The sequence below is a fragment of the Sus scrofa genome, chromosome 7, assembly GCF_000003025.6.
Source record: "Sus scrofa isolate TJ Tabasco breed Duroc chromosome 7, Sscrofa11.1, whole genome shotgun sequence".
NCBI lineage: Eukaryota > Metazoa > Chordata > Mammalia > Artiodactyla > Suidae > Sus > Sus scrofa.
In genome coordinates, this window is record NC_010449.5 from 101,028,314 (window position 1) to 101,050,945 (window position 22,632).

The following is a 22,632-nucleotide window of genomic DNA, read 5'->3' on the forward strand; positions in this document are numbered from 1 at the left end:
GTTGAACTTGTCCTCCTGAACGTGGCTCCTTTCCAAGCCTAGACCTCTGTCAGGGCCTGAACGCTCAGCCCAGCCTTGCGCTGTTCTCATAGTAAGTACAAAGCTTCCCATTAGACCTTGGCAATTCAGCTCCTGAATGCCCAGAATTTCATTCATGGAGATTGATGATGTTCAGAGTTTGGGGCCTCAGAAAGCCTTCCTTGACAAAAAAAAAAAAAAAATTAAAAAAAAAAAATTAAAAAAAAAAAAAAAAAAAGGAGTTCCCGTCGTGGCGCAGTGGTTAACGAATCCGACTAGGAACCATGAGGTTGCGGGTTCGGTCCCTGCCCTTGCTCAGTGGGTTAACGATCCGGCGTTGCCGTGAGCTGTAGTGTAGGTTGCAGACGTGGCTCAGATCCCGCGTTGCTGTGGCTCTGGTGTAGGCCGGTGGCTACAGCTCCGATTCGACCCCTAGCCTGGGAACCTCCATATGCCGTGGGAGCGGCCCAAAGAAATAGCAAAAAAAAGACAAAAAAAAAAAAAAAAAAGAAAGCCTTCCTTGAATAGTAGATCCAGGCTGGGTGAAATAAAGAACTTTCCTGGAAAAGAAATAGGAAAATCCCTAAGGCTTCACTTAGTTATTTCCAGAGACCAGGAAGATCCCCCCTGCCCCTTCTCAAAGAGAAGCATTCCTTCTTTTCCTAAATAACAATTTGGTGAGCTGTAGGAATCTCTCCTCCTTTATGAGTGAACCAAACATCCCAGTTGGTCCCTGTTGTTTTTTGTTTGTTTCCCGGAGAGCAAAGCTTGAAGCAAGGACTTAGTGCAGGTATTGATTTAGGAGGGTGGTGGACCCTGGATGCACCATCAGATCTTCTCTTAGCAATGAAGGGCTGATTTCCCATCTGCTGGGAGTGCTGTGGCTAAGAGCCCTGAGCTGTCTGCCCTCCCAGGATGGCCTTAATTACAAAGAGCTACTTAGCTCAAGGTCACTTCCACTTTGGGGGGTGGGTGCTTATATCCAATGACTGATGGAAGCCAGTGTATCAAGCTCTAGACCCCTTCCTCCCAATTCAGGGTAACCCCTAAGTGTTATCTCAGCTTTAAAACTCCCCTGAGGGTCAGTGGAGGGTCACATGCTTTATTCCCTTCCCCTCCATGGGTGTTATTGATTCCTAGAGACCTCCATAATGAACTTGACCTGTGACCAAAGGATGCTAGGATGGGACTTGGGAGCTGGATCACTATTGCCTGGCTGGCAATGAGGACCACGTTACCCACGGTAGGTGGGGCAGTACAAGCTTTAATTTGTGGTGATTTGGGGCTTCTATCAGTGGAAAAGAATGGATTAGCTCGTGCAATATCAGCATTTGAGAAATATGGGTTAAATAGTGCGATGAGGGCAGTGAAATTGAGTAGATGTTGCTAAGACAAATAATGCTTTGGAAGGAGATATTAAAGGTTTGAGAGTGATTAATCACAACTATAAAGCTAAGTGTGAAGGCCAGAGGACTTCCTATAGCATATAAAGAAATTCTCATTACCAGTAGAAGGAGAGAGAAGCAAAAGCTGAGTCTCAAGACTTAATCATTAGAAAGAAGAGGTGAGTTGAAGGAAAGAAGAGGTGAGTTCAACATAAGAAAGTGCTTAGGTCTAGTCTAGCCAAGGTCAGGGCCCAGGTTAGGGAAGAATGGGACTGTGACACATGGTTTGGGGACTTCTGGTTGATAGACCTTAAAATCTTGACTCATCAGATTCTCCCATACCCTCTAAGCCTGCAGGAATGATCTTTTCCTCCCTGTTAAGGGCTAGTGCTCCCCTCTCCTTGAAGATAACACAAAGATCTCTGCAAGACAGTATGTGGCTCCCCCAGAATGCTGCACCTCCCCTCCCGGCTACCAGGCCAAAAATTAGGATACGGTCACAACACCTGGCCAGGGACAAACTGCGCCTGATAAGAAAGAGAGAGAATTTTCCCAGAGCATGCTTGGGCTGGGTTTTGAGATGATTGCTCAAGTTGGGGTGGAACATAGAGTTGGTTGGGGAGAGTTTATTGATTTGGGAGCAAGTCCTCTGTCTGGGGGTACACTGCTGGGATGGGTCCTAGCAGCTTGGGGAAAGTGTTGGCACACACTGAGATGCCTGGATTTCCTGGTGCTCAGTGGGAGGAAGGGTTGAAAGGTTGAGAGAAATGAGCATGGTGGAGTGGATATGCTATGAAAGCCAGGAAACCCACAAGGGAAGATGTTCTTGGAAGACTGTGAGGGTATATGGGAACAGTAAGGAATTTGCTGGAAGGAGGAATGCCCTCCTCAATGAGGTGGCTCTCCTCTAGAGGCCAAGGGCTGGTGGCAGGAGATGCCAACTCAGAACAGGGCTCGATAAGAACAATGGGGAAGAAGGGAGCCTGAGGCAATAGAACCCAGGTGGTGGCGCACCCCCCTCCGAAGCCAGGTGGACACAGTTGTCGTAGGGGGCGGAAGGGTCATGGGCAGTCAGAGGGGCCTCAGCTGTGGAGTTGAGGGATGGATAATTGAACATGGCATCTCTAGGGGCGGCCGACAAGGATGCTCCTCGATCTGCATCACCAAAAGAAATTGAGGCCGGATCAGGATGATCATCCACGGCTATTTACTCGGGTGACTGTACACGGGGGAGGGAGGAGGATAAACTCATGAAGGACTGTTGACAACTGGTCAGAACTGACATTGATACTTGGAGACCTGAAGTGTCCTTTTGGACTCTGGTCGGTTGGAACGTGAACTCTTTCTGGACCTTTGGGGATAATGTTGCTTACTCCTTCTCAGGGGTCTTTCCCTGAGGAGGTAGTTCCTCCTCACAGCTATGCATTTTGGGGTGTAAGAGCTTTCTGCAGTATCTCCTCTCTGGTACTCTGCCCCACAAATTATAGCCACTGTGGGGTCCTTGAACTTTGATTTCTGGCTCCTGAACTCAGCCTGCCAGGCTCTGTCTGGGGCCCCCTCCATTTGTTGTGGTCAGAAACTGCCTCTGTGCAGTCAAGTGCGCTAGTGCCACAGAAGAGCTTATCTGGCTTTTTCTTTTCTCAGTGATCACAGTCCTGTGTTGCCTGTTACCTAGTCTCTGAAAACTTCTGTTCCTATGTTTTGTCTGGTTTTCCCAGGTTGTCTAAGGTGGGAGAGTAAATCTAGGCCCTGTTATTCCATCTTGCCCAGGAGTAAAAGTGCTCTGATTTGTTTGTTTGTTTGTTTAAACTTACCACTTCAGGAGTTCCCATGGTGGGTTAGTGGTAATGAACTTGACTAATATCCATGAGGATGCGGGTTTGATCCCTGGCCTCACACAGTGGGTTAAGTTTCCAGCATTGCCATGAGCTGTGGTGTAGGCTTAGATCCTGCAAGGTTGTGTCTGTGGCGGAGGCCAATTTGACATAGCAACTGTGATTTGACCCCTAGCCTGGGAACTTCCATATGTCATGGATGTGCCCCCCCCCAAAAAAAAAGCTAAGTAAATAAATAAACTTACCATTTCACTCTAACAGTGCAAAGGATTGTAAATGAAAATTAAAGTACAATGCTTGTTGGTTGTGGTGAATGTTTTCTTGGACACTAAAGCAGAATTTTATAGTTCAGCCACTAACTTGACCAAGACTTGCTAGGATTTAAGCTGAAATTGTTGATTTTTATGCGCAGTGGAATCATGGTTTTGCTAATGGACCTCACTGGAGGCTGGATGGTGTCTCTGTAACAGATGTGGGTATCCCATTGGTAGGTCTGAGTACCAAGCATCTGCCTCCAACAGGGAGCAGCTACATGTGCTGATTCCGTGTCTCAAGGTTAGGGCTGCTTGGTCTGGATAGTGGCTACCAGGGACGTCTGATGGAAGCAGGAGCAAGGAAGTGTGTAAACTGGGAAAGCCACAGAGGTGAGTGTGGGACATATAAGAGGAAGCAAAATTCAGTGGCCAGGGAGCCAAGCAAGTACACAAGGGAAGGAGGGGCCAAAGCAGAGGTGGGGAGCAGGGACTGAGGCCCCAAGGCCGTTACCTTGCCCAGGTCTGGAACACCAGAGGTTCTTTCTCAGTGCAGAGGTTCTCTGCCTTTAAAGATACAGAGTCAGAGGGATGCTGGCAGGTTGTGCCTGAGGAGCAAGATTTATTGAGGACATCCTCTATCCCTTTCCTTCTAAGTCTGACCCCTTCCAGAGGGCATCAGATTTGGTTCAGTAGCCCATGAAGCAGTGTGAGCTACCCCCAGAGGGCCGGGGAATGGGTCCTTCTGGTGTCTAGTGCAGCTCTTCTAGAAGTGACTTCCTCAGAGCCCAGTTCTGTGAGGGGCTCTTCCTTCCCTATCAAATGAGCATGGGAAACACTGCATCCCCATGTTGAGTCACTAGCATGTTCGATGTTCTTATAAACCCTGCACTGAAGAAAGCCGTGTAATTTTACCTAACTTTTCCTCTTTTTGTCCTGCCCTGGGAAACGGGAAGCCCCACTGTGGTAACCGGCTGCGGAGTGCTGGGGGCATGCACATTCAGTCTGTAAAGGAACTGTGAGTGAGAGGTTGTGGATCAGTCTTTATGTCACGCTCCCTCCCGGTCCAGCCGTACTGACTTCTGTGATTCTGGAATCCCTCTGGCTATTACAACTAGACAGTGCTTTGCATGTGCAGCCTAGCTTGTTCCTTGTCCTGGAACACCCCCCACCCCCTTCTGCCCAGGTTATTCAATGTCTGCCTCATTCTCGCCTCCACTCTCTCCTCACCTGCTCTCAGAGGCTTTCCTGACCACCCTGCCTAAAATCTACCTTGGCAGTCATTTTATTTATAGGGCTTCTCTTCTTCTGAAATTGTCTTTAATTTATTGACTTGTCTTTCTACTAGAATGAGATTTCCAGGAGAGCTGGGATCTTAGCTCCTCCACCGTGGAGGATGCCCACGTTGTCCTTGTCACTTTCTTCCTACCTAAGCATGGCCATCGGGTCTGATTGAGCCCTCCCTTGTGACAGGTACTGCTCATGGAGCTTTCCCTGTATTTTTGTGTTTTTAAGATTTGTTGGCTAAATTAACGAGGGAGCTCCGCCTCCGCCCAGTACACCTCTGGCCCATGGCTACTCATACCTTGACTATTCTGGCCGGCACTAGCCCTCTTCCTCTATCGCTTACTTACTACTTGGGAAAAACACATTCACATGCAGATCATGACTCATCACTTGATTCCCTTCTTACCAACTGTTAAAATTAAGTTAAAATACCAATTTTACAACTTGCTTTGTTATGATTATTGTAGCTTTGTTGTAAAAAAAAAAAAGGTTTTGAACTGTGCTGCTGTATTGCTGAAAAGCCCTTCACTGGGCTGGTAACACTTAAATAGAGACTCCTTGGTAACAGAAGCTCTCACTCTCTTACCTCCATCACCAGGTGTTCACTGAGCACGTACCATGGGCCAGACACTGGGCACAGTGCTGGGGACAGTGGTAAACAAGACAGGCACCATCCTGGACCCCTGTGCTTACATCCTAGAGGAGTTTTATGGTGGTTCTGCACATTTCATGATGTTAACCCATGACTGAGCATTCGTTCAGTCATTCAGTCACCTGTTAACTCATTCACCAATATTTGAGTACTGACAAGATTCTAGGCAATGTGCTTGGTGTAGGTGCACAACAGTGAATATCAACAGACAAATAACTCACCGGACAGGGTGCAGGGGGAGGGGACATGTAGCTATAAGGCATCTCAGGTCCCATAAAGGACCTTGATATAGTTTGGGGTTCCAGGGAAGGCTTCATGACCTGAAAGATGAGGAGGTGTTCCCTGTACACAGTGGGCTGCTTTTGCTGAGACTGGGAACACAAATTCCCTGAGATAGGAGGAAGCTGTGATGTTCTGGAAACCCAGAGAAGAAGGCCAGTGACCTGGGAGCCAGGGAGAAGGAGCATCTAGTAGGTCCATTGGACAAATAGGAGCTCCAGCCATGGCTTCTATTTAAATCAAGACTTCTCTTCAGTGTAACTCAGTTACCTAGGCCTGCAGCAAATGGTTCCCCTTCTCAGGGAGAGCAAGGCTGGAGACAGACCTGGCTTTGAAAGAGGCCTACAGGGAGGCCCTGTACTGGGTGTCTGCAAGGAGCAGAGGGCTGGGAGCTGACACTGAGTGCTGCAGGCTTGCAGAATAAATACTACCAGGGATAGATTGTTGTCCACAGGCCCCCTCTGAATCCCTCCCTCCCTTTTGCTGTGCAGCAACTGTGTACAAGTCAACATTGATTCAGCTGTTGGCAGGAAGGGGTTCTGGGGTGGAGGGGGAGGGGAACACTGGCAGGGGATGCAAGTTGGGGGAGGCCCGCTTAAGGGTTAATCCCTCTTGCCTGTGTCTCTGCCCCTCTCTGCTAGCAGGCTGTATTTATAGATGGGATAATTGCAGAGGCTTTGAAAGCAGCCTGCATTGAAAGAGAGGGGCTGGTGGGTGGGGGTGGGGAGGCCTGGGTCCCACCTGCTTCTGGGAACTGCCCCTCCCCCACTCTTCCTTCTTTCCTTCTTTCCTTCCTTCTTAGGCCTCCCTAGAAACCCAGCACAGAGGATGGGGAGGAGGCTGACTAGCCATGTCCTCATCAGGTGTGAAGTGCTTCATATTTAATCCCCCAAACTGCCCAAGGCCTCGAGTACCATTTCCCCCAGCTCTTTGGTAAGACCTTTCCTGACCACCTTAGCTAAAGGGGCCCCTATATTCGAACCCCCACCAGTCCTCTCTAGAACCTTACCATGTTTTTACTTCTTTCAGATCACTGGTCATAAGCAGAAAATTATCTTCCTCTGTGTGTGTGTGTGTGTGTGTGTGTGTGTGTATGCTTTGTCTATCCTGTTCGTTGAATGCCTGGCCTAGAGTAGGTGTTCAAGACATGTTTGCTGAGATTCACAGACTTGTGGTTTTCAAGGGGGAGGGGGGAGGGGAGGGCTGGACTGGGAGTTTGGGGTTAGTAAATGCAAACAATTACATTTGGAATGCATGGGCAGAGAGGTCCTGTTATACAGCACTGTGTGCAGTCTCTTGGGATAGAACATGATGGGGGATGATAGGAGCAAAAGAATACATATATATGTGTATATATATGATGTATAGCGGAAATTGGCACAACACTGTAAATCAACTATACTTAAAAAATACGAAAAAAGAGAAAGGAATGTTTGTTGAATAAATGTATGCTTATTTAGCAGAATAGGAAACCGAAGCTCAGTGTAGTGAAGTAATTCTCAGGGTCACATGGGGAGTAAAGTGGCTGGGCTGAAATTAGCATCCAGGTCCAGTTGTCTTTACAGCTTAAGGTCCTACCAGTGGACTAGGAGCCTCAAACACAGGACCCAGGTCACTCAGGTGAGTGAGTGAGTGAACAGGGCTCTGTGTGTGAGTATGTGCGTGCATGTGTGTTTGAAGAGAGGTCTCCGTGTGTTTGGGGTGCTGTCTCTGGTACATGGACCTCTTTCCTGATGTTGGCTGAAAGGGCATTCGCAGTTCAGCTGTGGCTGATTATTGCTGGATCTTACAATTTTTAGGACAAGCCAGAAATCCGGATTTTTTTATGTGAAACATCCTGGGTTTTAAGTGCTGGCAACAAGTCCACATTTGAAAAACACACCACACAGAGCATGGCCAAACCCAACACAGCTGCGGGCTGGATGGGGCCGTGGTTTGCAGTCTCTGTCCTCAGTTCACCTTCCATGTATTAAAAAACAACATCAGGGTGTTCCCGTCATGGCTCAGTGGAAACAAACCCAACTAGTATCCATGAAGATGCAGGTTCCATCCCTGCCCTCGCTCAGTGGGTTAAGGATCTGGCATTGCCACAAGCTATGGTATAAGTTGCTCAGATCTGGCATTGCTGTGGTGTAGGCGTGGGCTGGCAGCTGCAACTCTGCTTTGGCCCCTAGCCTCTAGCCTGGGAGCTTCCATATGCCATGGGTGCAGCCGTAACAAGACAAAAAAGAAAGAAAAAAAACCCCACAAATAATGCTCATTCATTCCACAGACACTGCATGTTGGGCATTTCATAGCCCTTCTTTACCTAATATTTAATATTCACAGTGTTTCTCAGGGGGTAGGGATTGCTCTATCTATTTTAGGGATTAGCAAGCAGAGACCTGAAGGGTCCCTTATGAAACCACAGGCAAGTGGCAAAGAGCTCCCACTCTCAGGCCCTTGGCCTTCCAGTCCAACACTGTCTGCCTTGCCCAGGACCACCTCTCCCCATGTGTTTCATTTCTCCTTCTCTACTTGGGATATAGGAGAGAGTCTCTGTGTAGTGAATGCGGATAAATACTGTGCCACCCACGGGTTTGGGGTGCCCCCAACAGGATTTATTGCCAGCTCCATGGAGAGTGGCTTGTGCTGGTTCTTGTTTGGAGATGCAGTTATCAAAATATTGTCATGCTGAGTAATGATATAGTTCCCTCAACACACTTTAATTCTGATTAGGCCCTAACAGTCATCGATCAGCCTAACAAGAGAAGGAGAAGCCTTGGCCAGTCTGCAAATTCTGGGTTGGTGCAGTGCCTCCTCTCTTCAGCCCTGAGCCAGCCCAAGAGTGGAAGGGCAGCAGTTGACTGTTGAGTAAATGAATGAATGAATTCCCTGTGGGGTGAGGGGAAGAGGGAGGAGTGCCCCTTATTTTACTGGCATAACCATAACTAGCATTAGTTGTGCACCTATATATTCCAGAGGTTGCTTTAACCATGGGTGTTGAGGCCATCTATAAATCTAGAACAATGTCTGCCTTCTGTAACTGCTTGAAACATGTTACCCATCAATGCTTCCTTTTATCCTCACAGCAGCCCTGGGAGGAAGGCATTATCATCCTGATTTGGAGATGAGGAAGCCAAGTCATGGGGAGGTCAAGCGACTTACCCAGGAAACCCAGCCAAGTGGTGCACCCAGGGCTTAAACTCTGGTCCAGCCGTGAGACCCTGGAGCTCACACTCTCACCCACTTGGGAATCACAGAGAAGGGAGACTGCTAGAGAGAGTGAAGGAGATAAAAGAAGTTAGCAGGAACATGCCAAGAGTCAAGAAGGGAAGGGTGCCTGTGGGAACCAGGCTGAGAAAGGGCAGTGAGCTGGGGGGCCCCAGCAGAAAAAGGGCAAGTGTGAGCTGAATCAGAACCCTGTTCAAGGACCCTCTGCCCCCACCCCCAGCCACTGCCATGGGAACATGATGGAGCTGACAGATTTGAGATTAATTTAAAGGCTTTGGCTCTCTGAGTACCAGGTGAAAATTTGCCTCAGGCTTGGCCAGAGCGTGATTTGTAAGTGGGGCTTGACCTTGGCTGCCAGCTAGCCTTTGTACCCTTCACAATTCTCCACAGAGGCTGGAAGTGGGAGGGGGCAGCTGCCTGCGGAGACAGGTCAAAAGGGTTTAACAACAGGCAAGAAACAAGAGAACTGATCAATTTTTCTCAGTGAACTTAACGCTCTGCGAAGGAAGTGTGTCATGACATGAGCTTACGTGTGTGGAAAGAGACCCACAGCTATCTGTCTCCGGGTCTTTCTCACTGTGTCCTACCCGTGGGAGGTCTGGGACATTTTTCAGTGCGTGTCTCCTCAGCTCAGAGTTTTGGGTGAAGAAGGGAAGGAGGTATAGGTGGTTTCAAACTTTTTTTGCCATGGCCCTTAGTAAGAGAAACTTTTAATATCATCACACAGGGCTCAAGGACAAAACAGTGGTAGGAGCCACAGTCTCCATGGCCCCAGAGAGGGACCTGGGAGCCAGGGCTGCTGGTGTGTGGCAGGCGCCCCATCAAAACCCAGCCCTCACTTTCAGGAAGGCTGAGCTGGTGTGGTTGTATCAGGAGATGCGTTGAAAGTAGTAATGGTTAGAGCCTTCTCCTTGAGCAAGACAGGCCAAGTAAATCTGGGACGGTGCTTAAGATGGGATCAGGGTAGGTTAACTCCAGTTCTCCTTCTCTGCTTGATTGTCTACAGTGACCAAGCTTTGGCCGGTGAGCTGTAAGAATAAGACTGTTGGTGGCTTCTGGGAAGGACGTTTCCTTCCCTTCCTGATGAGAGAAATATAAAAGGAAAAAGCCACTTATGCTATTCTTTTAAAAATGTTTTTTATTGCTGTATAGCACAGGAAACTATATCTGGTCTCTTGTGATGGAACATGATGGAGGATAATGTGAGAAAAATAATGTTTGTGTATGTATATATGTATATATATATGACTGGGTCACTTTGCTGTACAGCAGAAATTGACTGAACACTATAAATTGACTATAATAAAAAATAAAAATCTTAAAAAATTCCATAATCTCAAAAAAAGTTTACATTTTTATACAGTTTTTAAGGATAACTTTCTATTTATAGTTATTTCAGTTTTTGTGCTGTATTCCTCATGTTCCGCAGTGCATCCTCAAGCCTATCCTACATCCAATAGTTTTTACCTCCCACTCTTCTGCCCCTCCTCCCCACCCCACTGGTAACCACTGGCTTGTTCTGAATTTGCTTCTTTTTTGTTATATTCACCAGTTTGTTGTATTTTTTTAGACTACACACATAAGTAATATCATACGGTAGTTGTCTTTCTCTGTCTGACGTATTTCACCTAGCATAATGCCCTCCGTCCATGTTGCTGCAAGTGGCAAATTTTCTTTTTTCTTTTTTTTTTTTTTTTGCTGCACCCATAGCATATAACATGGAAGTTCCTGGGCCAGGGATTGGAACCCACACCTCCACAGAGACAAAGCCATATCCTTAACCTGCTATATCATGGTGGGAACCCCCACATTTCATTTTTTTAAATGGCTGAGTAGTAGTCCATTGTGTATGTGTACTACATCTTCTTTATTCATTCATCTGCTGATGGATGCTTAGGTTACTTCCATATCTTGGTAGTGGTAAGTAATACTTTTATTAATATTGGGCTGCATGTATCTTTTCAAATTAGCATTTTTGGTTTTTTTGGAATGTACACCAAAGAGCGGAATTGCTGGGTCATATGATAGTTCTCCTTTTAGTTTTTTGAGGAACCTGCATGCTGTTTTCCATAGTGGCTGCCCCAATTTACATTCCCACAGTGTACAAGGATTACCTTTTCTCCACATTTTCATCAGCATTTGTTATTTTTGTCTTTTACTTTTATGGCCACTCTCATGGCGTATGGAAGCTCCCAGGCCAGGGTTTGAGTCTAACCTGCAGCCACAGCAATTGGATCCTTTAACCCATTGCACTGGACCAGGGATTGAATCCATGCCTCTGTAGTGACCCAAGCCACTGCAGTCAGCTTCATAACCAACTGCACCACAGTGGGAACTCCAATTTGTCTTCTTTTTGACAATAGCCATCCTGACAAGTGTGAGGTGATACCTCATTTTGATTTTGATTTGTATTTCCACGACAATTAGTGATGTTGAGTATATTTTCATATGCCTTTTGGCCATCTGCATTTCCTCTTTGGAAAATTATCTATCTAGTTCTTCTGCCCATTTTTAAATTGTTTTTTTGATGTCGAGTTGTGTGAGCTATTTATATATGCTGCTGCTCTCTTTTTAAAATAGTGTTTTAAATACTGCCATGTGATAATATGATGCTTAGAAAATGACGGCCATGAGGTGACTATGAGGGGAAATAACATAAGGAGGATGGAAAAAGATTGATGGAACCAGGTCCCAAAGTTGCGGCTGAGCTGGAGTGCCTACCCTGGTACCACCTACCTCTACTTCTTGTCTAGTAAGTAATAATTGTCTCTATAGTTTAAGCCTCTGTTGGTCATATTTCTACTCCTTGCAGCTGAAGCAGTCCTGACTGACTTAGAAGCATAAACTTGGGGGCTGTATTCCTGGGTTTTAGGAGGTCCAGACTTTTTGAACTAAGTCCTAGAATCCATGTTGGATGATTCAGACCCTTGGGTTGGCTTGCACCTTACTACTTTCGTGTGAAGGAAGTTAGTGTGGCACCTCATAGTGTTGGCTCAGGAAGCCTATTCCTTAGTGTCTTTTGTGCTTTTTTATCTTCTTCTTTTCCCTTTTATAAGAAGAAAAAATCACTGTGAATTGACAGGGGAGTTTCAGTTTTATTTTCAATCAAGAAATACCCTGGCCAAATGCATTGGAAGAATCATACACATGGAGCTAAACACCCAAGGCCATTGGTAGGAAGGGAATGGGGAAGAGTTCTCTAAATAGCTAACATTAATTGCATACCTGTGTATACTAGACAAAAATTTAATTCTGGGACACTTAATTTATTCCATTGATCTATCTATCTATCCTTATACCAGTGCCACACTGTCTTGATTACTGTAGCTTTGAAGTAACTTTTGAAATTAGGAAGTATAGGTCTGCCAACTTTATTTTTCAAGATTATCTTGGAGTTCCTGTTGTGGCGCAGTGGTTAACGAATCCAACTAGGAACCATGAGGTCGAGGGTTTGATTCCTGCCCTTGCTCAGTGGGTTAAGGATCCGGCGTTGCCATGAGCTGTGGTGTGGGTCACAGACGCGGCTCAGATCCCCCGTTACTGTGGCTCTGGTGTAGGCCGGTGGCTGCAGCTCTGATTCGACCCCTAGCCTGGGAACCTCCATATGCCGCGGGAGTGGCTCAGGAAAAGGCAAAAAAAAAAAAAAAAAAAGATAAAAAAAAAAAGATTATCTTGGCCATTGTGTATCCCATGAATCTCAATATAAATTTTAGGATCATTTCATCCACTTCTACAGAAAGGGCAGCATGGATTTTGGTATTTGAATTGGTAGATCAATGTGGGGTAAACTGCCATCTTAACAATATTAAGTCTTCTGATCCATGAACATGGGACGGCTTTCCATTTTTTAGGTCTTTAATTGTTCTAATAATATTTTGTAGTTTTCAGAGAATAAACTTATTCTTCTGTTAAGTTTATTCCTAAGTATTTAATTCTTTTTGATGCTATTGTGAACAGAGTTTATTAATTTCATTTTTAGATTGTTCATTACAAGTATATAGATATACAATTGATTTTTGTATATTGATCTTATATTCTGCAATTTTGCTGAGCTTATCTATTTCTTCTGAGTTTATTTATTGTTTATGGGTAAGTATTTTTTTTCCTCCTTAATTCTATTTCTTGTTGATCTCCAACCTTGGCTCCATAAGTGTTTTTTCTGTTTTTAATATAAGTGGACAGAACACTTGAAAAGTATATAAACCTGATGAGACTAGACAGTTCTCCCTTTTTTAATTAGTTTCACTTTTGCCCGGAGTCTGAGACATGGAGTGAGATGGGGAACAATCTTAGGTATTTGGGGAAGAAGGGAAAAAGATTCTTTTACCCAGGAAATTAGAAGAGAAGGTTTGAACAGAAAAACGAGTAAAGGAGAGGGAGCAAGAAGGGGGAAATAGGGAGTTCCCACTGTGGCACAATAGAAGTGAATTCGACTAGTATCCAATACGTGGGTTCCATCCCTGTCCTCTCTCAGGGGGTCAGGTTTCCAGCCTTGCCGAGCTGTGGGATAAGTCAAAGATACTGCTCAGATCTTGTGATGCTGTGGCTGTGGCTGAGAGATGTCCCTCCAATTCGACCCCTAGCCTGGGAACTTCCTTAGGCTGTGGGTGCAGCCCTAAAAAGAAAGAAGAAAAAAAAAAGAAAGAAAGAAAGAAAGGGAACGTACCCAGCACCATGAGGCAGGTCCCCCTGAGGGAGTGTAAGCAAAAGCCCAGGGAGGTAAGAGAAGGTGAAGTGAAGGCAGGGTTCCGATCACTGCGCCTGGTTGCCTAGGGGAGGGAGTGCCGGCAGCTTGCCCAGGAAAGGCTCCTTAGTGTTGGTGTGGCTGGGGTGAAGTGCACATTTGTCGCCTAGTGCTCAGTATTTATACTAGCCACTAATGTTATGTGTGCTATATGTTTGGCACTTATCTTCATGACTCCTTATAATGACTCTGGATGGTAGATCATGGTATCTCTGCTTTACCGGCAAGGAAACTGAGTCTCAGGGGAGTTTAGAAACTTTCCCAGTTAGCTAAGGACAAAGTCAAAAGCTGAGAACTGGCTTGGTCTTCCAAGGCTGCCTTCCTCCCACTGAGCCACGTGGCCTCCTGAACCCTGGGTTGGGGAGGTCTGCTCTGCAGGCCTGCTCTCCTCTCCCTCCTGCAACCAGTGCATCCCAGGTCTCCAGGGAAGAGTGTCCTTGGGCAGGGGGCATGTGTGTATGGCGCGGCTAGATCTGCCTTGTAGCATTTCTCTGCAAAGTATCCTCAACTCGGCTCTAGCCCCGAGAGCCAGTGTTTTTTGCCTTATCCAGGACTTTCCTAGGTACAGCTGAGAGAGCTGCGAGTGGGAAAGGTGGAACACACACTCCCGCTGGCCTGCAAAGTTCTGCAGTCAGTTCTTTGAATAGGTTGGGAGCTGAGCCTTCTCCTTTGTATTTGGGCAGACTGGCCTGTTGGACTCAGTTTTGTGAATATAGGAGAAGCCCATGGCCACCCCATCAAGCCCTGGGCTTGGCATAGTTGGGTCTTCAAAATAGTTGTTGAAGGAATGGGTTCTAGTCCTTGTCCAGTGCCAGTGTTGTTGGGGGCTGAGATCTGTTAGTGATTTTCAAAGTGGGAGGCAGTCTGGTTTAGAGTATGCAGTAAGACTCCCTGTTAAAATAGACATCACCTTCATAAACTCGTCTGCTAAGTGAGCAGATATTTACTGCTTTCTGAGGAGGCGGCAGGGACAGACCAGCCAGTGAGTCTCAGTACTCATGGGATTTAGAATTTAGAGGGGAAAATGGGTCTAAAGCAAGCAGTTCGTTGCAAGTACCCGAATCCTCGACACTGTTGTCTTCTGTTACTGTGTGGTTTTTCTGGACGACACAACAGACAGCCTTCATCTTGCCTGCTCCTTTCTCCTTCCCTCAACTCTCTGTTACTTCCCCACATCTGGCCACCTTCCCAGCCTCTTTCTTCAACGCGGGGAGTAAGTTTACCCTTCTTCCTGCAACAGAGGCTTCCTCCTCTTTTCTGAGGAACTCGAGGCAAATGTTCCGCACAAGGCTTTTGTCAATCTCCGTCCGTGAGCCACTCTCCTGCCTCTCTCCACCCATCAATTCTGGTGGTGCTTCCCTTGGTCAGGATGGGCTCTGCAGAGGACTTTTACTCCCTGAGGGACAGCCTGGCGGAAAGATGCAATAGAAGAGTATTGCTTTAGGTTTATTTCTTCCTGGGTTAATTGCACATGGGTGAATTCCCACTCTTGGAGGGAAAATGTTTTTTTTAAATGTATGTATGTATAGTCTTTTTAGGGCCGCATAGTCAGCATAAGGAGGTTCCCAGGCTAGGGTCAAATCAGAGCTACAGCTGCAGGCCTACATCACAGCTCATGGCAACGCCTGATCCTTAACCCACTGAGTAAGGCCAGGAGGGATTGAACCTGCATCCTCATACTTGCTAGTCAGATTCCTTTCTGCTGAGCCACAATAGGAACTTCCCATGGGAAAACATTTTAAATGCTCATTTCCATCACTGTCCCCTTCACTGAACATGTCTTTAAGGATTCAGTGGACCAGGTATAAGTCCAGGGGCTGGAGATGTGTATGGTGACCTGTCCACATCCCTATTTTTACCCTTTGGGGAGAGAGGAACTGCCTATCAAACGACAGTTAATAAGATATGGAATCATAGAATCTCAGAGGTCGGAGGGACTTTACCATTTATTCCAATATTTTTTAAACTTCCTTAATCATGACTAATAATAAAAAAATTCTACATGTGTTTTTACATGACCCAGTATGCATGCATGTATATTATTCATACATATACACATCTGTATTAAATAAACAAATGCAACGAACATTTTGCAAAGCAATATTTACTCTTTTATTTTTATTTTTTTGCTTTTTAGGGCTGCACCTGCGGTATATGGAAGTTCCCAGTCTAGGGGTCGAATCGGAGCTACAGCTGCTGGCCTACACCACAGCCACAGCAAAGCAGGATGTGAGCTGCGTCTGAGACCTACACCACAGCTCATGGCAACTCTGGATCCTTAACCCACTGAGCGAGGCCAGGGATCAGACCTGCATCCTCATGTATAGTAGTCATGTTCGTTACCATTGAGCCATGATGGGACCTCCAATATTTACTTGTAATATGCCTGTATTTTCTATTTTATTTCATTTAAAAGTGCTTACACTATAACTTATAAAATTGATTTTTATGACTCAATATTAAGTTTCAGAGTGTAGTTTGTGAAACACTAATCTGACAATAATCTGGAGCTTATACTCTCCTGTTTTCAAGTAGTTGTCTAGTCTTTGCTGGGATTTCTCTGGTGATCAGGAACTCAGTATCTACCCAGTAAGTCAGTTCAATCTTTGGACAGCTCTGTATGTTAAAAAGTTTCTTTAAAGTGACCTTAAATCTGGTCTTCCACATGTGACTGCTTCATTCTTCTCCCATGTAAAATCCCCTCGGAATAGCAATTGAGCCCTCTTGCTTTCCTCAGTCTTGGTTCTGTTGTAATGTCTTGTATAATGTTGGATCCGGGTATGATTGAGCTAGTGCATTGGCTTGCGAGAGCCAACTTCCAAATTTTAGGAATTCTGTGAGTTGATTATCCAGTCGTTATTAAAAATTAAATTCTATGACCTACAAATTTCTTAAAAGCGAAGGTAGTAAGTACTCAAAACTCATCACGTTGACTGCATTTGATTATCATCTACACTCTCGAAGCTGTGTCTGTTGTACCTGTGTAGTAGACACACATTTGATGGTATGCTACTGCCCATCTCTTCCCCGCTCTGTGTTCAAGGGCATGGCATTAGTAGCTTGAAATTGGCTGTGGCGGGGGTATTTATACCATGCAAATACAGCAAATATAACAGGGCTCCATCCCCAGGAAAGCCAGTTGCTAAGTATTTACCCACACACCAGCGCTCTACAGTTGCACAGCTTGGGTTTAACCTCAGCTGCAGCACTTGCCAGCTGTGTGACTTGGGCAAATTACTTAACATCTCTATAGTTCAGTTTTTTTGCTCACTGCCCATTGTCCTGTGGTTGCTTTGAGGATTAAATGAATTAATGCATGTGAAGTGCTTAGAAGAATGCCTGGCACATGGTACCTTTATAGGTATTAGCTGTCACTTAGGGTATCTGTTGCTAAATTATTCCATTCTCCCTGGTAAGGTATGGTTTCTAGGAGTCACTCAGCTGGTCACTCTCCCTTATCTTGTCTTCATGTTTGACATGGGGTTTGTCTTCTCTCCCCAGACAGATCACAGGGGCCTGAGAATAGGGGTGATAGGCTTTTTCTTTGCAACCTCCAGGTCCCGGCCTAAGTTAGATACGGGCTGGATGCTCAATCTCATGGACCAATGGGAACCTCCTGGGGCCATTGCTGGTCCTGGTGTGGTGCCCTTCTCCTGGTGGAGGGCCCTGGCTTTAGGTGGTTGATTTGAGGATGAATAGCTATTTTGGTGGATGCCTCCCTGAGCCGGCCAGCAGTCTCAGACAGCCCATCTGCCACCAGGTGGTTGGCCTATAAATCACTAGGCCTTCCTCTCCCTGTGACTCGATAAAGCTGAAGCATAAACAGCATCTTGTGTCAGTGATGAAGCATCTGGTTCCTCCCTCAGCTCTGGACAAGGCCCCCTGGAACTCGTTTAGGCCCTGATTCTTTCTTGCATACAGCTGCTGTGCTATTTGAAGAAGTTGGGAGACTCCTCTGCCTCAAAACAGCTCTACTGGTGCCTATATTTTACCATTAGAAATTTATTTTTTTGTGTGTGTGTGGGGGTGGTAAACAGTGCTTTCTCTGTAAGGTTTTATTTAAACCTCTAAAATCTTAGTATGAATGAACTTGTCAGCTACATTGCTCTCTGCTCCACTGCAGTCTCTTATCAAAGTAGGCATTAATTCCTAAGAAGTGCTGGAGACAGCACTGTATAATGTCAATTCCCAAACATGGCTTCACTTTCAGAATCGCCAGGAGGATGCCTTTGCTTAATTAGAAAAATTTTAATAATTTTTAATTTTGATAACTATTGACCCCCTCCCCCCAAAGTAAATGTCACTCATAGAATCTCAATATTTAAATTTGTTTCTGTGTATTAATAAGAAACAAAAGTTTCCCCTTTACTTATCCACCTCCATCCTGGGGAGTCTTTTTTTTTTTTTAATTTAGACAACTTTTAATTTTAGTCTTCAATTAATATTTTTCAAAAAATAAAAAATCACATTATACAAAATTTGGACTATAAAGAAAATAGATCACCTGTAATCTCTTTAGTTTCACACAACCATACTGTTAATTTTGGTGTATTTTCTCTCCAGTATTTGTTATATAAGCAACAACATGCAGTCATTCTCTAGTGTTTTGTTTAAATAAAAGGAAAACCTAAAAATAAAAACTTCACGACTTTACTGTCTAAAGACAAAGATATGGACTAGATACTTTTAAAAGATCCTTTCTATATTGGAACTGAAATCATAACTCTTTTTAAAATTTTTTTTCTTTTTTAGGGCTGCACTCACAGCGTATGGAGGTTCCCAGGCTAGGGGTTGAATCGGAGCAGTAGCTGCTGGCCTACGTCAAAGCCACGGCAATGCAGGATCCGAGCCTACACCACAGCTTATGGCAATGCCGGATTGATAACCCACTGAGCGAGGCCAGGGATTGAACCTGTAACCTCATGGTTCCTAGCTGGATTCGTTTCTGCTGCGCCCTCTTGAAATCATAACTCTTTAATCTGTAAAATACTGAAAAGTAAAAATCTCTTCAGAGTGACATAAGTAAAATTTTCTCCCTATTTCATCTGTCATAGTCCATCCATCATGGGGAATCTTTAAACGTAGTGACTTCCTGAGTCCCTCCCTAAACTTTCAGAAATAGAATTTTCTGGAATGGGGGCTAAGAATCCTTATTGTAAAATATTCTCTCCCAGTGATTGCTATGGTGCAGACAGGTATGGGAACTAGAGGAGCAGTGGATTGATGTTTCTTAGTGATAGGTACCATACTCCATCCATTTCTGTGTTCCTGCATCTCCCTGCCCAGGGCTCCATGTATAGCAGCACAAGTCAGTGCTTAATGAGTGATATTTACACTAAACTGGAAGAAGCTAGGAGCTGGGCAGACCTGGATTTGAGTCTAAGCTCTGCCACTTCCTGTGTACCCTGGGTGGTGACTTCCTCCTTATCTGGAAAATCAGGATGACAACATGCACAAAAACAGGGTTCAGGGCTGGTGGGATGGCCTCACCCCTTGTCATGCCTCCCTTCCTAGGGCTGTCCAGAAAGGAGGCAGCCAATTAGAGGACACGGTGAGTCCCAGGACAAGTCAGTTACTTAGGGGTAACTATAAGCCTCCTTCAAGCACTGTCCTTACCCTGCTCCCACAGGTCTTACAATGCTGTCTATGGGCTGTGCAGAGAAAAAGCTGGGGATATTGGCTAGGCTGGAATCGATCACTTCTCTCTCTGCCTGTGGCTGGATTGATCAGATTCCTGCTTGATATCTGCAATAAGGAGACCAACTGAAGCTAATTTCCAGCTCGACCTGCCCTAGCTCCTGAGGATTGTGGGGGAGGTTGCCTTAGAGGAAGGCAAGGGACAAGAGGGAGCTTACAGAGAAGGGGGAGGGCACTCCTCTAGGGGTGAGGTTGCCAGGGTGGGGTGGCGGTGTCTCTCCTGCCATCTTCGTGTGTAAGAGAGGGAGCTATGACTGCCTTCCCCACCATCATACTGTGACTTGTTGACACCTGCTTCTCCCAGTCTCTTTCCATTCTGGTTTCAATAGCATCATACCAGTGCATTTTCTTAAATGCTTTATTGAACAGGGAGACTTGAAGTGCTTAGCGGGAGGGACAGCACAGGCATCAGCAAGTGTCTGTACCTGCGCAGTGCGGCCTCTTCTTTTTGGAAGAAGGGATTAGGCTGGTGTCTCTTCAGGGACTTGGTTTCTGGCTGAGGTCTCCGTTGGAACCCTGGAGCCAATTCTTGGAGTGATGAGAGGTAAAAAAATGTATAGAGCTTTGCTGCTCTGGATTTGGTTACTTTGGTGCTCTTTGTTGTTCTAGGAATTGAGGCTTTCTGAGTGTTTATCTGTAAAATGGGAGATTGGTATCTATTTTAAAAGGGAGCAGGGATTTAATGAGAAAAATCCAAGAAAAGCACCTAGCACAGTCGTTGGAATATAGTAGCTGCTCAATAAATTGTAACTATTGTGGCTATTGTAATTTTTCTTAGTTTCTCTTCTATTCTAAGAACTACCCCCACCCCCACTCCTGTTTTAATGTATCTGAAGTCAGGTCGTGTCTCGCCGTCAATATGTATACCTTAGGCAGAGTGGCTTGTTCCCCTTCTCCACCAAGAGCTATTATTAAGCAATGATGACTTTTTTTTTTCCTTTTTTTTTTTTTTTCTCTCCCTGCCATTTCTTGGGCCACTCCCATGGCATATAGAGGCTCCCAGGCTAGGGGTCGAATCGGAGCTGCAGATGCCAGCCTACGCCAGAGCCACAACAACGCGGGATCCGAGCCGCGTCTGCAAACTACACCACAGCTCATGGCAACACCGGATCCCCGGCCCACTGAGCAAGGCCAGGGATCGAACCCGCAACCTCATGGCTCCTAGTCAGATTCTCTAACCACTGAGCCACGACGGGAACTCCAAGTAATGATGACTTTTATAACTAAGAATTTCTCAGACCTGAGAAAATGTGGTCTCAGAGTTCTGTTTTCCAGCCCTCAGCTGGGACTGCAGATTTGTTTGGCCAATAACCTCTTTTTATAAAGGGAAATTAGCAGGAGTTAAAAGTGTATTAGCAGCTAACTGAGCCAAATTAAGGAGGCATTGAAGAAAAGGGAGGGTTTGTGGAAAAGCAGCTCACTGTGTAAGGCCTCACACAGAAGGGCAGACTATGTAGGAGCTTCTCTGATCTGGACATGGCCAGAGGCCATGTTTCTTGTCCCATCCTGCTTGCCTGCCTGCCTCTTTAGAACAGCCCCTCTCCTCTGGTGAGGTTATCTGCCTTCAGAGCCCTAGTAGAGTCTGTAGAATGAAGTGATTGCCCATTTGTGACAGGGCGCTTGGATCCCCACACACAGAACAGTCTACAAATTCACTTAATTAAAATTAAAAACCAATTTAGAGCCTAATTCCTAAGACATTAGGAAACAGCAAGTGTTTCCAGTATAATTCTGGCCCCTCCATTCTTAGGCACAATAAGGAATTCAAAGATGTCCTAGGTCTCTCTCTCTCGTTTTGTAGGTGTGTGTGCATGCAAGTGTGATATGCAATTAGGGGACCTGATCTTCCTGAGAGATCTCTTATTGGAATCATTCCAGAGAATGAACACCTTTCTGCAGGTATCCAGCAGCCAAAGGCAGCTTCCACGCTCCCTGTGGGTTCCCAGTGCTAGGCTCTGAGCAAAATCCCTCTGGGGTCTTGCGTTTCATTCCCACAGTCTCAATAGGTAGGAAGTGGATGGTGCTTTCACTAGAGTGAAGCCATGCTGGCTGAAGATAAAGCTGTTCCTGATCCCACCACCCCTGCCGCAGCCAGGAGCTGACACTCTTTGAGGGTTTGCTCTGTGGGTAGGTACCATGTTAATCATGTAACTTATAATTCCTCATTTGATTCTCTGATGTTCCTGTTAGAGAAATTCTATTATGGATATCATTTTGCAGATGAGGAAATATAATCCCAGAAGGCTTGCTTTATGATTCCCAAGTCAGCCTGACTCCACACTCCTGAGTTTTACATTCTCTGCCAAGATCATTGGGTTCTGGTAGCCCTAGAGAAGGGTGCTGAGCAGGCCTGTAAATGTGCTGAGAGGGGTTTGGGGGTCTTGTTTCTATCCTGGGTTCCCCTGCCTAAATCTCCCTTAGGGTTGCTCATTACATGACTCCGGGACGCACCATCCATATTTTCACCTATGGCAGAAGATGGGTAACTTGTAAAAGGCCAGATAATACTTTGGACTTTGTAGGTGTTACAGTCTCTGTTGCAAACACCCGCTTCTGCTATTTAGTGTGAAAGCTGCCACAGAGAACTCATAAGTGAATGGTCACAGCTGTGTTCCAGTAACACTTTATTTACAAAACCAGGTGGCAGGTTGTAGATTGTTGACCTCAGGTCTGTGGCGGTCGAAGGGGTGACATTCACAGACAGCCAGGTGGAAGGTACCTCTTGGAGGCTGCGGTGAGAGAAACTGCTTTGTGGTGACCGACGAGTATTCCTGAGGGAAGAAAATAGTCAGCTGTGTTGAACAAAGTTCATGTGTGTGTGTTTTGGGGGGCTGATATGTATGTGTGTATTCACCCAAATGAATCATGTTTCTTATTAACCACACTAGTTTAATAATCCTTATTAAAACAAAAGCAAAAATATCAGCATTGTTAGGAGACCCTTGCAAGTAGGGAAGGATGGTGTGACTCAAGGGCTCCCTGAGTTTCCACTGGTGGGAGGTGGGGTTCCCCGTGGTCACTGAAACCATGATTCCAGGGATGTGCTGTTCCTTCTTTAAAGGTCAGGCCTCAGTGCAGGCAGAACTCTTCCTTAGTCCTTTTTAATGCAGCCAAAAAATGCAGAGATTTGAGATTTTTTTTAGGGCATTTAGAGGAAACCAAAGGAACAGATGCGTATAAGAGACACAAATATGTTCAGTTTATCGCATACGGATTTCTGACCCTACCCCAGCCACCTTTTCTTCATGGGTCTCAGAGTCTCTCCTATTTG

At 45.6% G+C, this 22,632-nt stretch overlaps 1 pseudogene; it reads right to left on the reverse strand.

The window, feature by feature from the left end:
* LOC100628164 overlaps nt 1-22,632 on the reverse strand; it is a 103,668-nt pseudogene that overhangs the window by 18,051 nt on the left and 62,985 nt on the right.